This window comes from Lycium barbarum, chromosome 11 (assembly GCF_019175385.1).
Source record: "Lycium barbarum isolate Lr01 chromosome 11, ASM1917538v2, whole genome shotgun sequence".
NCBI classification, from domain to species: domain Eukaryota; kingdom Viridiplantae; phylum Streptophyta; class Magnoliopsida; order Solanales; family Solanaceae; genus Lycium; species Lycium barbarum.
Window position 1 is genome coordinate 78175354 of NC_083347.1, and position 22663 is coordinate 78198016.

The 22663-nt window shown below is 38.6% G+C and overlaps 1 long non-coding RNA gene across 1 annotated transcript; it reads right to left on the bottom strand.

Annotated features, from left to right (window-relative positions):
* Positions 1 to 18982: 18982 nt before the first annotated feature.
* On the bottom strand, positions 18983 to 21583 carry LOC132618917 (uncharacterized). Its single transcript, XR_009574383.1, has 4 exons — positions 20902 to 21583; positions 20668 to 20719; positions 19637 to 19691; positions 18983 to 19402 (listed from the first exon to the last, which is right to left on the bottom strand). It is a non-coding gene; the product is annotated as an uncharacterized LOC132618917 (long non-coding RNA).
* Between the last annotated feature and the right edge of the window lie 1080 nt (positions 21584 to 22663).

Below are 22663 nucleotides of genomic sequence, written 5' to 3' on the forward strand. Positions count from 1 at the left end.
CAGTTATTGATGACATTAGTAGCAGGACAGGCTCGCAGACGCGGGCTAGGGGGTGATGATGGTGACTGACGTGACAGTTTGAGGGTCCGTGATTTCTTGACCTGTAATCCCCCTGAGTTTTACGGGTCTAAGCCCGAAGAGGACCCCCAGGATTTCATTCGAAAGATGCAGCGCACACTGAGACTGGTCAGGGCTTCTGAGACTGAGTCTGTCGACCTGGCTTCACACAGATTGCGGGACGTGGCGATTAATTGGTACGAGTCTTGGGAGCTGTCCAGAGGCGAGAATGCTCCCCCAGCCGTGTGGGATGAGTTTACAGTAGCTTTTCTCAGCCACTTTTTGACCCAAGAGTTGCGACGGGCGAGAGTTGACAGATTTTTACAGCTGAGGCAGAGAGGCAGGAGTGTCTGAGAGTACAGCTTGGAGTTTGATTCTCTGGCCAGATATGCACCTACCATAGTAGCTGATATGGCTGACCGGATGCATCGGTACGTGATAGGGCTGGATCATTATTTGGTGGATAGCTGTATGACGATGGCGTCACAGACTGAGATGGACATTGCCCGGTTACAGGCCTACGCGCAGCGTATGGAGGACCGGCACAGAGGACGCCAGCCTGATAGAGATCGTGACAGGAGGCACCCCAAGAGGGCTAGATCAGCCAGTTATTCAGGGGAGTCTCGAGGCGAGCAGCCTCAGCAGCAGTATAGCAGATATCCCCCTCAGTCAGGCTGGAGTACACGTCCACAGTCTACAGGCAGACGATTTGACGGTGCAGGGCACTCAGGAGCGGGCCAGAGCTCCAGGGCTTCAGGTTCGCAGATGAGCCGAGGTTCCAGCCAGGCGAGGCCACCCATGCCCCGGTGTTCTTATTGTGGGAGGTCGCACCCATGAGAGTGTTATAGAGCTACGGGTGCCTGTTTTTCTTGTGGCCGCCAGGGCCATATTATGAGAGACTATCCGTTGGCGGGTGGTTCCGGTGGTGCAGCCCAGCCGACGGGATCAGCTGCCGGTTCGTCTTCCACTCCTTCACCAGTGGGCCGCGGTAGAGGCCGTGGCGAGGTTTCTGATTCTAGCGGTCCCTCGAACCGCATATATGCATTAGCTAGCCGACAGGATCAGGAGACGTTGCCAAATGTAGTCACAGGTACATTATTGGTCTTTTCTAGAGCTGTATATGCATTGATCAATCCAGGTTTTACTTTGTCATACATTTCTCCCCTCGTTGATAATAAAATTGGGATAACACCTGAACCTATAGAGCCGTTCGAGGTAGCTACACCGGTTGGGGATTTTATTATAGCGAGGCAGGTATATAAAGATTTTTCTGTGATTATATGTGGCCGTTGCACTAAGGCCGATTTGGTAGAATTAAAGATGATGGAATTTGATGTTATTATGGGTATGGATTGGTTAGCCTCTTGTTATGCTAATGTTGACTGCCAGAAAAAGGTAGTTCGTTTCCAGTTTCCAGGGGAACCAATTATAGAATGGGCAGGAAATACAGCATCGTCGAGGGGTAAGTTTATTTCATACCTCAAGGCCAGGAAGATGATTCGGAAAGGGTATATTTATCATTTGGTCCGTGTGCATGATACTAAAGAAGAAACACCTACTCTCCAGTCAGTTCCGGTTGTTAATGAATTTCCAGATGTATTTCCGGATGAGCTTCCAGGTCTCCCACCCGAACGGGAGATAGAATTCACAATAGATATGCTGCCAGATACTCAGCCTATATCTATGCCTCCTTACAGAATGGCACCTGCAGAATTGAAAGAATTGAAAGAGCAGCTGAAAGATCTATTAGAAAAAGGCTTCATCAGACCCAGTACGTCACCCTAAGGAGCGCCAGTATTGTTTGTGAGAAAGAAAGACGGGTCGCTGCGGATGTGCATTGATTACAGACAGCTGAATAAAGTGACTATAAAGAATAAATATCCCCTTCCCCGGATTGATGATTTATTTGATCAGTTGCAGGGTGCTAAATATTTTTCAAAGATAGATTTGCGCTCGGGTTATCATCAGGTGCGGGTACAAGAGGCAGATATTCCAAAGACTGCCTTCAGGACCCGATACGGGCATTATGAGTTCAGGGTGATGTCTTTTGGGCTAACTAATGCTCCAGCAGTGTTTATGGATTTGATGAATCGGGTATTCAAGCCGTTTCTAGACATGTTCATGATTGTATTTATTGATGACATTCTGGTTTATTCACGATCAGCAGAGGAGCATTCAGATCATCTGAGGACAGTACTTGGCACACTTCGGCAACAGAAATTATATGCTAAGTTCTCCAAGTGTGAATTCTGGTTAACCTCAGTGGCATTCTTGGGGCATATTGTCGGAGCAGATGGTATTCGGGTCGATAAACAGAAGATTGAGGTTGTACAGAATTGGCCTAGGCCTACGACACCGACTGAGGTATGCAGTTTTCTGGGATTGGCCGGATATTACAGGATATTTGTGGAGAATTTTGCTTCTATTGCAGCACCATTAACGAAGCTAACTCAGAAGGCAGCAAAATTTCAGTGGACCGATGCTTGTGAACGCAGCTTCCAGTTGCTGAAGGAAAAATTGATTACAGCTCCGTTCTAACTCTTCCTGAGGGGCCAGATGGGTATGTTATTTATTGTGATGCTTCCGGTATTGGGATAGGTTGTGTACTAACGCAGCATGGTCGAGTTATAGCCTATGCTTCCCGGCAGCTCAGACCGCACGAGAGAAATTATCCTACTCATGATCTGGAACTAGCCGCGGTAATTCGTGCTTTGAAAATATGGCGGCATTACTTATATGGGGTCCATGTTGATATCTATACGGACCACAAAAGCCTTCAGTATATTTTTAAACAAAAAGAGCTGAATTTGCAGCAGAGAAGATGGCTCGAATTACGAAAAGACTATGACGTCGACATTTTGTATCATCCGGGAAAAGCCAATGTTGTAGCAGATGCACTTAGCCGCAAGTCTATGGGCAGTTTGATCGACGTGCATCCAGAAAGGAAAAAATTAGTTCGTGAGATTCATCAGCTAGCCAGTCTTGGAGTCTGTTTGGCCGATTCTGGAAATATTGGGGTTTCTGTTCGAGAAGTTGCTGAATCATCTATTATGGAAGAAGCCAAACGACGTCAGTTCGAGGATCCTATTCTGGTACAGTACAGAGAGAAGACCCAGTTCGAGATTACATCTGACAGAGTATTATTATATAGTGGCAGGTTATGTGTACCTGACATTGCAAGGCTGCGGCGACAGATTATGGGAGAGGCACATTATGCTTGGTATTCTGTTCATCTTGGATCCACGAAAATGTACCATGATCTCAAATGCTTATATTGGTGGGATGGTATGAAAAGAGACGTTGAAGAGTTCGTTGCTTAGTGTCCAAATTGCCAACAGGTTAAGATCGAGCATCAGAAGCCCGGTGGACTGTTACAGGAAATGGAAATTCCAGCTTGGAAATGGGAAATAATCAATATGGATTTCATTACAGGTTTACCGCGCACTCCACACATGTATGATTCTATATGGGTTATTGTTGATAGGCTGACAAAATCATCCCATTTTCTTCCGGTCAGGACTACTTATTCGGCCGAGGATTATGCCAGATTGTATATTAAAGAGATAGTAAGGCTTCACGGAGTTCCTGTGTCTATTATAACCAACAGGGGTGCTCAGTTTACAGCAAATTTCTAGAGGTCATTTCAGGAAGGATTGGGGACTCAGGTGAGTCTTAGCACAGCATTCCATCCTCAGTCCGACGGACAGGCCGAGCGTACTATTCAGACGCTGGAAGATATGCTACGGGCCTGTGTTATTGATTTCAGAGGTACCTGGGATAATCATTTGCCGCTTATTGAATTTGCTTATAATAATAGTTATCATTCCAGTATTCAGAAGGCGCCGTATGAAGCTTTATATGGTAGAAAATGCAGATCTCTGATTGGTTGGTTAGATGTGGGTGAAACTAAATTGATTGGGCCAGATATGATTCAGCAAGCAGTCGATAAGGTCAAACTCATTCGGGAGCGGTTATTAGCATCCCAGAGTCGACAGAAATCATATGCAGATAAACGACATCGACCTCTAGAGTTCCAGATTGGTGACTGGGTATTTCTGAAAGTGTCTCCTATGAAAGGTGTAATGAGATTCGGCAGAAAAGGAAAGCTCAGTCCGCGATATATTGGGCCTTATCAGATTATTCGGAAGATAGGCGAGGTCGCCTACGAGCTAGACTTACGATCTAATCTGGAGGCAGTACACCCGGTATTCCATGTATCAATGCTCCGTAAGCGTATTGGCGATCCTTCCAGAGTATTCCCCATAGAAGATATCCAGGTAACTGAGGAGCTGTCCTACGAAGAACAACCTATAGCTATTTCAGGTGAGGAGACTGCGCACAAAAGATGTACCTTCTGTTAAGGTCTTGTGGCGAAACAATAACAGAGAGGAAATGACCTGGGAAGCGGAGGACGAGATGAAGAAAAACTATCCTCACTTGTTTCCTATGCCCACAGATAATCTAAGTTCCGTAACTGGTTTTATTGATTAATGAATGATTTATATGTGCTGTCCATATAAAGAACCTCCCCCAAAATGCTTGTAAGACCTATAAGACTAGTTTAACATTCGAGGACGAATGTTCTAAAGGGGGGAAGGATGTTATATCCCGTAATTTTGCACATTCGGATAAATTGAAATAATTGTGACTAGTAAGAGATAAGGCAATATTTTGATTCTATTTAATATATATGTTGTTCATGGAAAATATTGATGCGGAAATACCAAGGAAGGCTAAGGGCAAAATTGGAATTTCGAAAATTTGTTTTATGAATTTCAAATATTAACCATAAGAAGTGGGCTTGGGAAATCAAAAAAAAAAATAAAAAAAAAAAGAGGCCCAAGTCTATGGGTGGCCGGCCATGGCAATGAAAAGAGGGCCCAAGCCCATGTGTTAATTTAATTCAAGACCAACAAATAAATAAAGGGGCCACTAGTCATCTTGATTTAGAAGATTCAAGAAAACAAAAAAAAAACTTGAGAGAGAGCCAAGAAAGGGGCCTTCGGCCAAAGAAAAAGAAAAGAAAGAAAAAAATTTGAGGGCTTCCATCGTTGATCCAAAAATTGTAATTTTCTAGTACTCCTACTAAGTTCAAGACCCTCTTCAACGTGGTATAATTTTGAGGCGAGAAAACTACTTTTGTGGCAAGAGGAAAATTTAAGAAAGGGTAAAAATTCTATCCTTTTTATATTATGGAAGACTTACATATATGTTGTAGTATGTGTAAAAGAATGAAAAATATGAAAATTGGGTGTTGTGGGTGTAGCCGTGTGGATGTGTGTGAGTGTGTATGTGGTCGTGTGGTATGGTTGGTGGAGGAAGGTGAACAAATTTTATTTAGTATGTTAATTGTGTTGATTGTAGCCTTGTGATGTAAATGGAAGAATAATGGTTCAAGATTGGCATGAAAATTAGTTGTAAGTTGTTGTAGGAAATTATGTGATTTTATTATAGTTTGTATGTAATTATGGAAATGGAATTGCTAAAGTATGAATTGTTGTTGTTGTTGATGAAATTGGAAGAAGAAAATGCGACGATGTGACCTTGTCGCATTTGTGGAGGTTCCGAGTGGAATATGGTGTTAGTGGGATTATTGAATATTTTGTAGAATTGTATGAAATGCTTTCGAATTGTATTTGGTTGATCTTGAATTAGTAATGAATATGTGAGCATTGGTATTGGCTTGAAAATGCGTAGTTAAATTGAATGTGATAAGCTACGTAGAGATAGAAGGCTACCAATATTAGAATGCGCTTTAAATTGATTCTTGATGTTAATGGTATGGTTGTTGGTATTGTTGGTATGGTTGTTGATGAATTTGGCCGAGTTATATTCTCGGGGATGTTGAATTTACAGGGGAGATGCTGCCGAAATTTCTGTAGACAAGTACTAGTTAGAATTGGATTTCTAAGTACTTGTAGCTAATGTTTGGTAATTGATAATATTATTGTAGATATTGGAGAGCCCGAGACTTGAGTCGGGATTTGGTTAGCGAGCGATTGAGGTATGTAAAGCCTACCTTTCTTTCTTTTGGCATGACCTTTATGAAACGAACAAGTAACGTATATGTATGATTCTAAAGAAAATTCTATTCTTAGAGCCATTAGGATGGCCAATGTCCTTGATTCCTACAAGTGTTCCATATGGTTGTTATGTATATGTGATCTTCGAAGATTCTAGTTGGCATATTTCTAGATATTGTTCGAAAAGAAAATCGATGTGGCATACGTCTTCGATAAATATTTTGACATGTACATATGGCACTAAAGTCCCTATTTGGTTTGACCCGTATTGATATTTGAAACCTACCTAATATGTTTGTTACTTGACTTCCAAAAATGGCTTAACTAAGAGGATGTCTACCAGCCCCACCCCTCCAGTAAAAAAACCAGGCAGAGTGCCCCAGGTCGGGCCAATCAAGGTTTGTCCTTGGAGGCGTTGGCAGCTCCTTAAGAGGCCATTGATTTAGAGGTCGATACAAATGAGGAGGCCATCTCTGCTCAGAAGTGCATCCATAGGGGAAAAACCCCTCAAGAGATTTCTAACGATACCCTTTCCTAGAAGATGGAGCTTTCTACGATGCTTGATTCCACTAGTCGTCCCTTGTTCGTTCCCTTTAACGTGGGGATCAATACTTCGGGCTTAACGCCAGGCTAAGCCGTTCCTTCCTCTTCCCGGGCTGCTCTTGCATCGGTTCCACAGAGGTGGATCACTCCCTCCGAAGCCGACCACCTGTCGGGAGGCCAAGCAACCCCCGAGAAGCTCTAATGTAAGGCTTGGTAAGCTCTTTTCTTGCTCCGGTCCACAAACCTTCATACCTCCAGCAAGTCAACCAATCTGTTCCTCGGGAATGTAACCTCTTATCTCTGCCGGCGGGAGTCGCCAATAATCTGAAACCTTTGGCCACGGAGAAGGACCGGAGGAAAGTGAATTCCGTGTCTGCAAATTGTCTCCTCAACGCCGGTTCTCATGCGGCCGCCAAGGTACATACCTATCTTTATTTCTTTACCTCCTTTCTTTCACCCAACCCCACTCGCATACTGGTTTATAATGCTCTGGCATTTCTTTTACCCCAGGCTCACCTGCTCACCTTCTGATGATGGAGGGCCTCTAGCACAAGCTTGCTGAGGAGAGTGAGAAGTGGGCGGAATACCACAAGCTGCAAGAGCGACTTCCTACCCTAGAGGTGAAGCTGGTATCTTTAGAAGAGCTGGAGGAAAAGTTGGCTCAGTCGGAGCAGTACAGGAAAATTCACAGTAAGGAGGCTGAAAAGTTCCATTCTGAGCTTGCTGATTTGAAAAAGAAATGGGATACCCATCAAGAACATTATGTTAATGTCTTGCAAAAGGAGACTAGCTTAATCGAGAGGGCTTGGGTACTTAAGCCGAATTGCTATCTTGCCAGACGGAGAAAATAATCGCGGAAGAAGCCAAGACCAGAGAGCAGGTCGAGGACAATCAACGTCTTTCCGACACAAATGCGACCCTTCGGTACACCATGGACCTGAACAGGTTGGGATGTACTGACGTGGATGATTGCTTGTTGAGGGAAAAGAAACAATTTTCCTTGGAGAAAGCCCACACCATATACCGTGCTCGTAGAATTTCTCTCAAGGAGGCCCGAGTTGGGAGGACTGACATTGATACCCAAATTACGGTGGCGTTGTCAGTGGAGGAGGCTGTTGCCAAATCTTTGCCCGTTCAACCCCCGAGTGAGAACCCTGCCCAGAAATCTGAAGGAGATATGTGGTCTTCGAACGGATGGAAAGCAGAAGTGGTTTCAGGGGAAGCCGTGGACCCAGCTCCCCCGGTCCCTCCGGTGGTGGTGCAACCGAGCCCGAGAAAGCCCTCGCCGAAGAAGGCCCCTCCGAAATCAAGTTCACCCTCTCAAATCCAGAAGACTCTTCTCCTCCCTTGATTGAAGAATCCGACCCCCTGCTAATGCTTCGAACTCTTGATTTTATCTGTTTTTGTTGTTTTGAACTTATTATGGCGTTTTGGCCATCCTTTTCTTTTTTGGAAAATATTTGCTTTGTAATAGTTTGTTTCAACTTTTGAATGCTGCCCCTATTTTTTTCGGGTCTTGTAAGTAGTTATGCTTCTTTCTCATAGTTGGCCATGTCTCTAAGTTTTGAATGACAAAGCATCTTTTCCGAAGAGATATATATTTCCCAATACTATTATTCTGTTGATATTTGTTGTGGGTCGGATGCAAAGGTTATCCAGCCTTTTGAGGGGGAGCTCTTTAACCGTAGGGATCCATCCGCACTAGGACCCCTTTGTCAAATTTTTGCTCCAGTTTTGTTTTGGATGCATGTGTTTATGAATCGTGATTTCTTTACTTCCTTATCTTTCAGATTTGATATGTTGTACAATTGCTTTTCCCAAACCAGGCATATTACTTCCGGCCGCATATTTTATGACAAGGAATTATTCGTTTGATTCATAATAAATGAGGGGCCCCCTTTGTTCGACGCCGATGAGGAGGACGTCTCTACCTCATCTTATTTGGCATAAGTTTATGTTTCCTTCACGCTCTGAGACCCATAGGTTGTGTCGTGTGCTCGAGGAGAATGTTTACGGGTTCGGGAGGACACGCTCGTATCAATAGGTTTAAAGCATAATAGTTGCGGATCCCGAGTTCGTTTGCATAGTGATCAAGAGGAAAGAAAAATGAGTGATTCCTAGGTGACATGGAAAGAGCTTCCGGTTGCTGATGCGGTGTCTTAGTCGTGCTGACCGGGCTTTGCAAAATGTACGTTTTACGGTTGTTGCCTCGTTAAAAATCTTGCCTGTACAACCCCTTTTTTTTTGGGAGAAAAACTCGGCTAAGGAAAAGAGTGCAACACGCAAGTGGATTTTGCATATACAAGCAACCACTTTATAATATTAGAGCACATTGGGGCAATTCATGTTTTCTAGAATAATCATTTATTTTTTCTTTATAATCTAAATGATAATAGCATGATCCAGCTTAACAAAAAATTGAGTTAATGGCTTTCCTACATGTACAAAAGAATAGAATAACATCATGTGACTTTGAAATTAAAAGTTACTCCACTTTAGTTATTAACAGGTTTTAAACCTTTCAATACATATTATTTTATGATTCCTCTAAAAATGATGAAAAAATTGTTGTATCTAATGCAACTATAAGATTTCCATTTGAAAAGATTAGAAAAATTAGAAAGAAACTTACTAAGAACAACGAAAAGGGCAAATAGAAAGACAAGTGTGCCTGAAAAGTTCTTCATAATACCTAATGAAATTATATCTGTGGAGCTTTTGATGGTAGGAATAAGGAGTTGTGAACTATATATAAGACCAAACAAGATAAAGTGATGGTAATAAATTAATTAAAATGTTAATGAAATGAGTAAGTTCCCAAGATCATTAATATAAAAAATAAGTTATAAAAATCTTAAATGTTTTGAAATAAATTAGGGATATAAAATGAATTATGGCAATCTAAAATGACTTGATAGATTAACTCTCATATGGAAATACAATTATAGCAAGTAATTGATAGATAACAAATGTGTAACAATCCAACCCCTCTTTTACGCCTTAAAATGTGTTTTGATACTTTGTATATGTTATTTTATCATATGGGACTTAGCTGGGTGGTTTGGGTTGAACTCGAGGGGTTTCGGGTATGTTACAAACTAAGTTGTATTTCCAACACAACTGTTGATTTTATTGTTAGCAAGTGCGTTGCAATTGCGGCCAAAGTGCTTGCTGCTCCCAAATACACATGAAAGTATACGTGGTCGTACAAGTAATAAAATGATAAAATTAGAATGTCGAACCCATAGGGACTTGTGATTAACCATCACCTAAATTAAACTAACGCTAGTTATCTAAACAAGAAATAAAATTCAAAGTTATAATTATAAACTATCCAAAAATAAAAGAACATAAATAATGAACTCTAACCAACAAAAACTAGATTTTTGTGTTATCAATGAGATAAAATCGATCTTGGGCTATGGTCTATCTAACAATCATATCGTACTCATCAATTGTCACGATCCAAAAATAATGGTCATGTCATGACCGCAAAAACGAAGGCCATGATGGCACTTATTTTCCCAACTGATAGGTTAGCCAACTCAAGAATTACTGATTTAATTAAGTTAAATAAACGGAAAAGTAAAGAGATAAATCAAATATTCAAATACTAAGTCTTTTATAATAACTAAGAGCGGAAACAACCAAAATCGATCAAGATTTGTGTAAGTACAAGAGCCACTATGAATATCGTATAAGCTTGAAGTCCACTAATACAATGTCTAGATACAAAGGAAAGACATGAATAATAAAAGGATAGAGAGAGAAGGGGTGTTGCAGTGTAACGACCCGTTTGGTCGTTATTGAGTTTTTACCGTTTCTGCCCCTGTTGACTCATCCCTTAGCCTTGTTAATACTATTTTGACCCGCGGGGACCGGTGGCACAGTTCCCTAGGCATCATTTTGGGTTTTGGAATGATTTTAAAAAATTTGGTCTTAAAGCGAAAATCGTTTGACTCGAATTTGACTTTTGCGTAAACATGTCCGTAAACGAATTCCGAAAGTTCCATTAGATCCGAAGGGTGATTTACGACTTAGTGGTGTCATTGGTTAGGTTCCCGAAGGATTTGAGTGTCATTTGGGTCATTGGTTGAGAAACCGGTTAAGTTAGAATTGGAGTTGACCACGGTCAACATCGGGTCAAGATGATCCCGTGTCAATGTTTTGAAAGTTCCAATAAGTTTGTATGATGATTTTGGACATGTCCACAAATTTTGGTTAGATTTCGATGAGTTTTGGAAAAGTTTGGGTTGTATAGTGATTGTTTTCGGTTTCGATGTCGATTTGAGCATAAAGGGTACCATATTGAGTAAACGGCCTTTGATTTGTGTTTTGACTGAACCATTATATCCGTGTCGTAATTTTGAAACCATAACAAATGAAATCATCAAGTTTCGACATCGTATGAGGGGGTGATGGCCATTTTACTAAGAATTGGGTTGCCAGATTTTTTATATTAATTACGAAATTGCCACTGAATTCGTATTTAAAAATCTGCAGTATTTCAAATATTGAAACTTCCATATCGCATTCATTATAAGGTCAAATGGAGTGATTCAAAAACCTAACTTGAGTCTAATTTCACAAGGAATCCATTGGAGGCATCAAAAGCGAGTTTGGGGTTCGTTTGGCACCAGAAACGAGGCAGAACAACTGGGCATTTTTGGCTATTAATGTTGTTGGAGTTTCTTTCATCTTGAAAGTTTGGGTTTGGGAGAATTCAAGGATGTTATTCAAGTTTCTTCCATGGGGTAAGGTCTAAACCATAATTTAAGTATTTCCCTTTGATTCATTCCCTTGGTTTAAGTTTTAATCCATAATTTCTAAAGTGAGAAAATTGGGTATTTTTTCATTAAGAAGGTTTAATGGGTCTTTCTTGAGAAGTTCATAAAATTGCTTAAACTTCCTAAGTTTCTTTAAATGATGAAATTTATTGGGTTTATGCTATATTATGATGTATCTAAGGTTGTTAATCATATACCTTCTATTATTAGTGATAAATTCTTGAATTTAAGAGTTAGGGTTTATACCCAAAATTGGGGGTTTTGCTTGGATTTCAAAATTGAATGAATCCTTGAGTTAATTTAGCAATTAGTTAATGGGTTTTGATCACCTAGTGTTTAATTGGATAATTTACCCCCGAATTTCCCGTTTTGTCTTGTGGGCCCCGTTTTCCCAAATTCTAGGATTTGTTTTTTACCCAATTTGAATGATAGCAATATAGGTATCGATCTTCGTGATTTCTAATCTAGATTTCGAATATGAATAGACTTTCTTGATCTCGAGGCTCAAGGAAAGGAAAGGCTAAGGTGTGACTGTTGGTGATTTGTTGTTCGGCCTTCGAGGTAGGTTACAGCTTACCCTTGGTGAGACTTCATGTAGCGAAGCATATATTTAGATGATATTGTCAGAGAAAGCATGTAAACCTTCGGGTATGAAGTTGGGTTGGATATTGTCTTAGGTTGGACACTGTTGCGTGATTGGGGCTAGCCACCCCGTTGTGTTGTGACTTGATTGCTCTATTGTTATTGGCTTGATGCCGCGTGGTAATAGTAGATACTGGAGACTATTGATATATCTTGTTCATGATATTGTGGTACTTCACTTGTTGATGTTGGTACGAGGATAGTATTCCATATGACCTGTGTAGTCTTTCATGATATGGTTGACGTACCAATGCTTGGTACTTATGATATTGACCTGATTATGGATGTTGATTGATACATTGCACGCATTCACCTCTCTCATGATATACTGTTGATACATTGTTGATTCTTGATGAAACACTGTGATGAGCTAGGTTCAGTTTGCATGAGAGTGATGTGAGAAGTCTGATGTCCGATGGTTATCCCGGAATCGTGGATTGTGTGGAATGATGTGAGAAGTCCAATATCCGATGGTAATCTCGGAATCGTGGATTGTGTAGAGTGATGTGAGAGTCCGATGTCCGATGGTTGTCCCGGAATCGTGGATTGAGTGAGTACATGGACTTCGCAGGTCCCCTATGGGTTGTGCTACCGGGACGTCGATACTTCCGTCTGGAGTACATGTCTACGCAGCATTGCATTGCATTTGCATTCTTACATCATTGCATTGCATTGAATTATGGCTTATATTTTGATGATCTGGTGTTTTACTTGTGTTGTTGGTTTCGGATTGGATATATTAGGACTTGGCACACATGGGTTTAGATGCTTCAACCTAGGTGATGACGTGTACTTGGTTCAGTTAGTGTTTGACTTGTTGATTTATCAGCTTATCCTGCTTTATTAACTGAATTATATTAGTTACACTTAGTCGGCCTATGATACCTACCAGTATTGTGGTTTTGTACTGACTTACACTTGCTGCATGCATTCTTTTATGAATGCATAACTCCAGGTTGGATCTAGTTCTGTTTCTCGTGGTTGATAGTCGCCTCCAGAGCTGCTTGGAGTCTACAGAGTGAGCACGAGACGTCTGCTGCCTTGAAGGTTCTTCTTATTTATGTCTTATTTCCTATTCCTAGACATATTCAGACTTGATGTATTATTGATATTCTAGACTTGTAGATTTTAGTTAGATGCTCTTGTATGACCAGACCAGATACTGGGGCGGATTTCATTTACTTCCACATTTTCTTATTTATATTATTATCATCAGACTTACGTGATTTATTCTCTTCCGCTTATTTAGTTAATTATTTACATTTTTATTATCGTTGGGTTGAGGGTTCGCTTACCGAGGTGGGAAAGGTAAGTGCCCGTACGACTTAGCTAAATTGGGTCGGGACATGCGGATCAACCAAACATATCACTGCGACCTCCTGAAAACACCGCCTCAGACTCAAACAGTTCTGCGGGTCCCACTATTGCTCGGAACCAAATCAGCACCATAAAGAGTGCAGCAAGTGTAGTAAAGTACAGGAAGCACATGTACTCAATATATCTCATATATGACAATGAAAAAAAATAGTGACAAAGTATTTAAGGAAAGTCTTATTTAACCTTATCGGTTTACCTTAACTCCGAACCGATCAGTTAACAGTGTAAAGAATAATCAATTACCAAATTTAGTTAAATAACCAAGTACAGACAATCAGAGAAGCAGCTAATCAATTAGTCAGATAACCAGTCAATCAGGTAAGGAAAATAAGCCCGATTCTTTTCAAAAATCCATTGGAATCAACCTACAGAGTGTTCAGCATGATTCTTCCCAAGAATTTAGTAACAAGTTCAAACATCTCAATAGGATCAGATAGAGAGATAGAGACAAACCATATCATAAAAATGCAACCCGTTACAGACATCCACCTGAGCCGACCTGAATGCCATGCATTTATGCAATCATGAAATCACATATACGGATAAATCCAAGTAGCCAAAATAGGAACCAAAAATCAGATTGTCAGATAAGGAAAAGTATGATGCAATGCAATGAAGTATGCTCTCGGTCTACACATAGAGCTCCACGGGTTTGTACGGGATATGTGACCCACGAGGGATCACTCTATCCATATACCGCTCAGAATACAAGATCTCCTAAGTCAAATTAGGCACCCAACCTTTTGAGATTGAAATATCATGTAACCGACCTTAGGAGGCTAAATATCCATTAACCGGCTATTTAGGCCTAATATCCATCACTTTCCTTGAAATCCTGATATCTCAGATCATATTGAGTCAAATCAAATGCATATACATGACAAATCACATATGAGCATGAATCTCGATAATCCGGACATAACTGTCAACTGATTCAAATAAGTTCAACAACTTGATTATCACAAGTGTACGAGATCCCATAGAGTGATGAATACAAGTAAACAGTAAAGTTAAGTAACTAGCATATACAAACTATTGCCTACATGCTTTGGCATTCTTGGGTCACGGCAAATACAGTATTACCTATAATGTGGCATTAACACTCATACCAATGCTTGTCACATCACGGGTACAAGAACCGTCTTTCGCCCTTACCCCTTATTATTAAGCTTATTTTATTATATTTATTGAAAATGTCCCTCAAGTGAAGTCAAGAAGTATTAACATACCTTAAGGACGAGCAACGAAACCCAATAAAGCCTTCACTTTCCAGAGTGCCTCCTAATGCTCAAAACCTCGATCCGAGCAAAGCTTAAGTCTTTCGAAAACTTTACCACGTCTGGATTCATTAAACGAGTTCAATCTAGTCAAAATAGTACTCTACGAGGTTAAACGAGTAAAACGATGCCCAATTGCTATATTAATACCCAGGGCCCAAAATGTCAACTCAAAAGTCAAACCCGAGCCATAGCTTATATAGTCTAGATCTACAAAATATCACCAAATTCCATCCATGAATCAGTCCCCAAATCAAGGGATTTCATTCTCTTAACTTTAGGGCTCACACCCCAATTTTCCCCAATGAAATCATGAATAAAATGCTAATAAACTGAAGTAATCGTGGGTTAACGTAGAAATAAATATTAGAATATTAGCCTCTATTTGAAACGGGAAAAACGCCTCAAAATCGCCAACTCGGAGTTTTAGAACTCCCAAAAATTGATTTTGAATGAAAGAAAGGAAGTCTGAAATTTTAATAATCATGGGTCTTCGTATTTGCAACCCCAACCTTTGCATTTGTGAAGTTCCATAATTGCGACCAAAACTTCAGATTTTACGACGTCACTAAATCCCAGCAACAGCTGTCTGTGCTAAAATGATCATAACTTCCTCATACGATCCCGAAATACGATGGTTCTTGTTTCTACGATTCCGAATTCACGATCCGGATCTAATGGTTCAATCAAAACACAATTAGAGCTTATTTGCTTTATGTGGTACTCTTTATGCTCAAAGAAATGATGTCAAGACATAAAATACGAGTGAGACACAACCCAAATTCATCCGAAACTCATTGGAATCATCAAAATTTGTGGATAAGACCAAAATCATCATACAAACCTCCTAGAACTTTCAAATCATGAAACTGATCTCGTTTTTTCAACTCTTTGACCGTGGTCAACTATTAACTTCCATTTCTACTAGAATTCAACTCAAGTGTCATCACTTTCGAGTCCCTCGAGAGTCGTCCAAACCATCCAACAAAGTCTTAAAAATCACGTTCTGAACCTCATGGAACTGATGAAACTCCGATCCGAGCTCATTAACCTCTAAGATTGACTTTGGTCAAACCTTTCCATTTCTTTAACTTCGGAACTTTTAGATTAAGATTTTCTTCTCCAATACTCACCTGATTGCCTCGTGAACCGAGCCACTTATGCTCGTAAGTCACAAATACCATTTTAAAGCTACATGAAGGGCCTATTTGGGAAAACAAGTCCAAAATTCAAAACAACCGTGTGAGTCATTACATCATCTACCACTTAAACGAAGTTTGTCCTCGAACAGTAATGAAAAGTACCAGAGTTGTCGAGTAGCCATAGAATCTCTATATATGATAAAAATTGAGGGTTTGTTAGTATTTTGAATCGCATGCTTGTAAACATATAGGTAGAAGTAACCATAGTCATTCTTTCTTTGTTGTTAGTCATAGCTTTAGTGTCATTTTAGTTGCTTGAGGACAAGCAATAATTTAAGTTGGGGGTGCTGATGTGCCGTGAATTTACGACACATTTGATACCAATTGCATAAACGTTTCATGTCATCAATGCTTGTTGAGTGTGTGTCTCTTATGTCATTTTATTTTTTGTAGGATTTTTACATTGGACACTAGGAATTGAGAAAAGTGCATAAAAGTGGATAAAAGTGTATAAAACTAAAGAAGTGCAGCAAAGACCTTAGTTGCGGACCGCAAAATGAGATTGCGGGCCGCAGATAGGGATTCAACACCGCAGAAGTTAATAGAGAAAGAAGAACTTGAGATAAAAAATGCCATGACCAATTGTGTTCCGCATTCCAGTTTTGTGGACCATATCCCGATCTGCGATCAACTACTCAAGTCAAGTCTAAATCAAATTTGGGGAGCAATGAAGACCTTCTACGGACTGCAGACCTGTTCTGTGGTCCAATTCCAAAACCACAATTCTGAACAGAAAGTCAGATCTGAAAATTGAAGACCCACTCTGCGAATCCCTTTGTGCAGACTGCAGACCTGGTCTGCAGTCGTAGAGTGGGACGTGGTGGCATTTTTGTAAAATTATGTTCCCCAATTTTGGGACGTATAAATATATTCTCTAGGGTTTTGTGTCAAACATTCAGTAAAAAAAAATAGGAAAAAATTATGCTATATATATTTAAAATGTTTACGCCAGGTAGATCATATTTTGTGTATAAACACTCGACTTTTAATATTTTTGTGTATAAATACCTTTCATACACTTTATACAAGGTTGATACATTATGTATAATGTTTTTCCCCTGATATAATGTTTTATAATATTGTATATTGGGATACGTGACGTAAATATCTGTATATTAATTAATATATCCCAAAAACATATTCTAGTGTCATTGGAGTGTCTTGTCAAGCATTCTTTTATCCATCGGATATATCCAAATCATCGAAGTTGAAGATTCCTCCATTTTCTAATACAAAATTATTATGGGATTCTTTGGCTTTATTTACCTCTATGTCTTGTCTCTCTTTCATTATGAGTAGCTAAGTAAAAAGATCGGGTTGTGCATTTTAAATGAGTTTTTGTGATTGGGTTAAGTCTTAAAATATGACAAAGGTGTAGTACGTGTGGGTATTTAGTTATACCTCATATATATTGCTAAGGTGTTGTTGAAAACATCCATTTTATTCCCATTGTCTCTAGTTAAACTTGAAAAAGGAAACAAGAGTCTTGGAAAGAGGTAAATTAATTAGGACTTGGGGTTTTAAACCTCAATCTAATGAATCCCAACTAGAAAGAAAAGGGATTCAACTAAGGGTATCAATGGGTGTTTAAGAATTCAACATTTTAGGCTTCAAAAAGTCTAAATGTGACATTAAGTGGGTGTATTGAGAAATCTCCATTTGTACTTGAGTCTCCACTACCTATCTCACACCCTCTATATCTACCTTAGTAACTAACCCATCACTAGACATATTGCATGACTCCACAATCCGAATTCCCTAATCAAATAGTTTCAACTTAATCATTTTCTACTAACTAGTATACGTACCTCCGCGTTGCGCGTAGAATATCAATGAAAGTTAACCATAAAAAAAGTAAATGATGAAAATAGGGAAGACAAAAAGGCGTATTAAATTTTTTTGATTAATAGTATATTGTACTGATTATAAATGAAATAATGTGTTGGTTGTTTTTAGGTAATCTCAATATTTATCTACATGGCCGACACTCAGTGTATGGATCGTTTTAACTTTGTAAACTATCGTATATCCATAAATTTTCAAACGGGAACTCTGATTTTTCAGAAGAACAATTATTGCAATTTTCTTTGTGGTCAAGAATTGGAAAAGGTTCCTTTCTATTTGAATGTACTTCGCAGTTGGGAGGGGGAGAATTGTTAGATTTTGGGTTTTTCCTTCCTATGTGGAATTGAATTAATAAAACCCAATCAAATTTGGACCAGGCCAATTTTTCCCAAAATTTCCTCTATATATAGGATCAATTTAGGTCTTATTTTCACAACACAAGAGTGAATTCATAGCAGCCATATAGAGAGAAAAAGATGAGAGAGAAAGCAGATTTTCGTCCAGAAATTTTCTGCTACAGCAGTCCGCTTTAAATTGCGTGTCCCGATTCGTTAACCGCTGGATCATGCTGAAGTTTGAACTGGGGGTTCTCAACATCTGGTTCTTCGATTTCAAAGGTGGAGATCGGATTTTGTGGTCGGTAACTGCAGTTTTCGAGTACGAACAATAGTTCATTTTTGGGGGTGATTTCTCTCCTTTCTTCACTAGTTTTGGTGATATCTTTTATGTATTGCTGCTCCATGCTTGGCTTTGTTGTTGTAGCCATTTGGAGAACATTGTTGTAACTCTTGTTGATTATAGTGGAACTTTTGTGGGCCGGAGGTCCCGTGGATGTTTTCTCTTCACCTTGAAGGGGTTTTACCACGCAAATTTGGTGTCTCTTGCATTCGATTTATTTTTGCTTGCTTTGCTATTTTATTGTTGGCATAGCTACTGCCCGGATTTCCATTTGTGCTAGTGTTTATTGTCTTCTCTTGGTTCAAATAGTTTGAGAAGTTTTGACTTGGGTATTTCTTCCGCTGTTATCTCGTCGTGCAATTTGGTTATTGCTTGTTTCTTCCCAACAAGGAATACACTGAAATATTCTATTGTAATCTACTATTATAAGTACCGTGTAATGCACGATTAATAGTAAGAAAAGTAATTATTGTATAGGTTATGCACAACCTACCTCAAAGAACCAAAGATTACATCCTAAGCACCATTTCATTCAAGCCACCATTGATTACATTTCACATTGGTTAAAGAAAAGTATGTGTTCTCACGCTCCTTAAAAGTCCCATCAAAAGCAAGGTACAACTCTAATATGACATACATTGCGACTCTCGATACTGTGAAAGTTTTATCGACTATCTATTTGCAGAAGATGACAGACATGATAAAGCTTAATTAAAGCTCTTCTATATACACAATATAATAGGATCATTTATCCATAATATATGTGCAAAAGAACCTTAGTACATTGTCTAGTAGAACCATTCTAATATTATGCACACAATATCAAGAAAGTATATAAAATGTTTGCATCCGAAATTACATCACGACCACATCTGATTTATTAGCACTTGGCAAGAGTTGTTTTCATCAGTCTAGTAGCCAATCTTTGTATACCCAAAACCACAACTTCAAGGAGACGTTTTGGAGCACCTCTAGAAAAGCAAATAAAGACTAATCAATAAAAGAAATTGAAATTTAGAAGAGTGCAAAAAATAGATTTATTCTTCTTTAGTTTCATACTAAAAGAAAAATATTATGAAGGGGATACTGCTCCTACATCCAGTTGTTATGGACACTTGATAGGCAAGCTAATACTTTTAAAAAATATCTATAATTAAAATTCAAATTCAATTGACATAAAAAGTAATAACAAATTCGGTACTCACCCCAAAGACGAAGAAATTAGCATCTCTTATTTCATTTGGCACGTCTCACCCACAACTGTGAAAAACTTTGAAAGTCAGCATAGTTATCATCCTTTTATAATTTTTGAAAAAATAGAAAGAGGAATAAAGGGGGAAAAATTGGAAGAGATCATAAAGAAGTAACTCCAGTAATTGATTGGAATATACCCATATCTAAACTCTTGAAATGCTCGGTCACTGAGAACTATACATAACCAATGTCCTTTCATATTAGGATGAGGATGACAAATATTCCAAAAGAAATTGTTCATCTAAAAATGGTTTAAAAAATAATACTCTCTCTGTCCCAATTTATACGAGGGCTGATTTATTTGGGAAGTCAAACAGTTCTTTCTTTGACTACAATTTTCTCCAACTATTTTCATATTATGCAGACTTATAGTACTTTTTTTTTAATGTATTTTTCAAATATATAAATTTTATTATAAAATTCTCGAATAATCTATATTTGAAATTGTAATAAAAAAAAGAACTGTTTGACTCCCCAAATAGGTCAACCCTCGTATAAATTGGGATGGAGGAAGTACCTGATTTGAATCAATAGTACAACCTCTGAGGACCAGCTGAAACACCAGCAGACACACAGAGCAAATTCTTGTTTTCTCAACTTTGAGACAAACACAAAGTTTGATTCTTGCCAGTTCTAATTCCCAAATAAATCACAAGTATAGATAGAAGATTCATATTTTGTGTCGCAGTTTTGAATTTCTCTGTACTTTATGGAATGATGCAACAATTGTTGTTTGTCTTCAATGTAACGTCTGTCGCTGGCAAGACAACATTCTAGATCATGAAGCATGACAATGAATCCTTTTCAATTTCAGTTCCTCTATTTTAATCTTTATTTATCAATTTTAGTTGTTTTTCCCCCCTCAAAAGCAACTAAAATTTCCTTTTTATGCCGCACTTAATTTCCTTCTCTGCCTCATGCCAGTTTCCAACACCAGATGCATAGTTAGAAAGGTTTCAAATGTTATGTCCAAGACACTTACTTTGAGAAAGTACTGGTACACTCCAGTCTGTGCTTCTTGCGTCCCTTGAACCCTGAAAAAGTAACAGAAGCAAATGAGATGATCTTGCTTCTATAAGGTGCAGGTTTTCATATGAGCCAAATGAGATGAAACAACAAATAATACATGTGACTAATTTTGGTGTTCCAATCATCAGAACTCGCTTTAATACAGAGATACATGAAGCAAAGATCAATCAAGCATGAAGCTTTGTACCTTTAAATATTTCTCACAGACGGTAAAAGTCCTCTCATGGTGATTTCTTCTCTGCCTTGAGTGCAACTCGATTTGCGGTTCATTTGATACGGATGTTGGGGTGAATTTTTCTCATTTGTTGATTTTACTCTGTTTTTATGCCATTGTATGTAATTGAGATTTTGATTTGAAACGGTTTGCTGAGGATTTCGAAATAGTTAATGAGACGTGGGAGTTTATTGGGAAGTTGGTATTCTTTATCTTTTAATTTATTTATTATTTATTATTATTTAAAAACAAATACTAATGATTTAGTTGGTTACTCAGTTTTCAGATTCTACATGTTTTTGAAATTAAATTTGAATGCTCCTAATTCTATGTTTTTTTAATATATAATTTGTATTTTTAATTTCAAATTTTCTGGCCGGGGAATGGGGGGTATTAGACCTCCTCAGTTAGTTTTTCTTAAAGAATTGTTTTTTCTGTTTTTGTCTTTTCTTTTCTTCTCTTTTATTTTGTGACTTTTTTATTTAATTTTATTTATTAAATACGAATTTTCTAGTGATGACACTTGTCATCATATTATGCTTTTCCCTCTCCCATTCTATATAGATAGACTTCTAGTGATCAAAATTTCAAAATCAATCCTAAAAACTAAAACGTTGGTTACCTTAGGAATAGAGACCCTAGTAAAGTAATTACATGGACGAGTAGGATATGCTCCTCATCGTCTTCTCTGTTGGATTCTACTCCAACCTAGAGGTTATATATTTGACAATGACTGCTTTACATCCATTAAAAGATGTAATTTGGACGACGTCAACACGCTCGTACCAATAATGTTGAAATTGGTCTCAATGTTGGTCATGAAAAAGTTGTATTCTTCGAGTTTATTATGTCCCTAGTCAAGATCAACTTGTTGGTTTGTTAAATAAGGCACTTTCTTTACTTCGATTATTGTTTTTGCGTAACAAATTCTACATTCTTCTAGATAATGCATAGCTCGAGGGGGAATGATAAATAAAAGACTTAGATTATCTTAAATTCTTGTTGTATTTCGCGATAACATTATCTCTTACTTGTACATGTACCCTATATATTTTGTTGTACTTGTTACACAATACTTATCAAGAAATATAATTTGTTTCATTTTCATATTGTTCGTAGGCAAACGTAAAAATCTTCTCTTATATCCGGGTGAGTGCATTAATCTTCGTCTGCCAACATCCATATAGATATCAGCAAAATCATGATAAAAAGTTAAAATAAGAAGAATAAATCATTAAATTTTATGGGAGTGATCTTGCTTTTTTATTTTTTCTCCTAAAGAACCTAATTTGTTAAACTCATATAAATCAGGTCGATTGGATCAGATTTCTATTTCGATACAAAGTGAAAGAATTTATTATGATCAGTGCAGTGAGACTGGCAATACTGCTACATATGCAAATAATTTATATGTCTACTATGTTGGTATCCCGCATCGGTGGGATAATGGGAAAATGGACTCCTTATATATATGGTCTTGGGCAATCCTCCCATAATGAGCTAGTTTTTGGGGTTGAGTTAGGCTCAAGATCCATTCTTTACATGGTATCAGAGTGAGGCTCATCCTAATTCATTATTTCCGTTGTTGGGTCCCCTGTCTTATATTGTCCATGCTCTAATGTTCAATCATGGGCTCGAGGGGTGGGGGTGGGGATGTTGGTGTTCCACATCGGTGGGATAATGGGAATATGGACTCCTTATATGGTCTTGTACAATCCTCCCCTTTTGGTGTTGA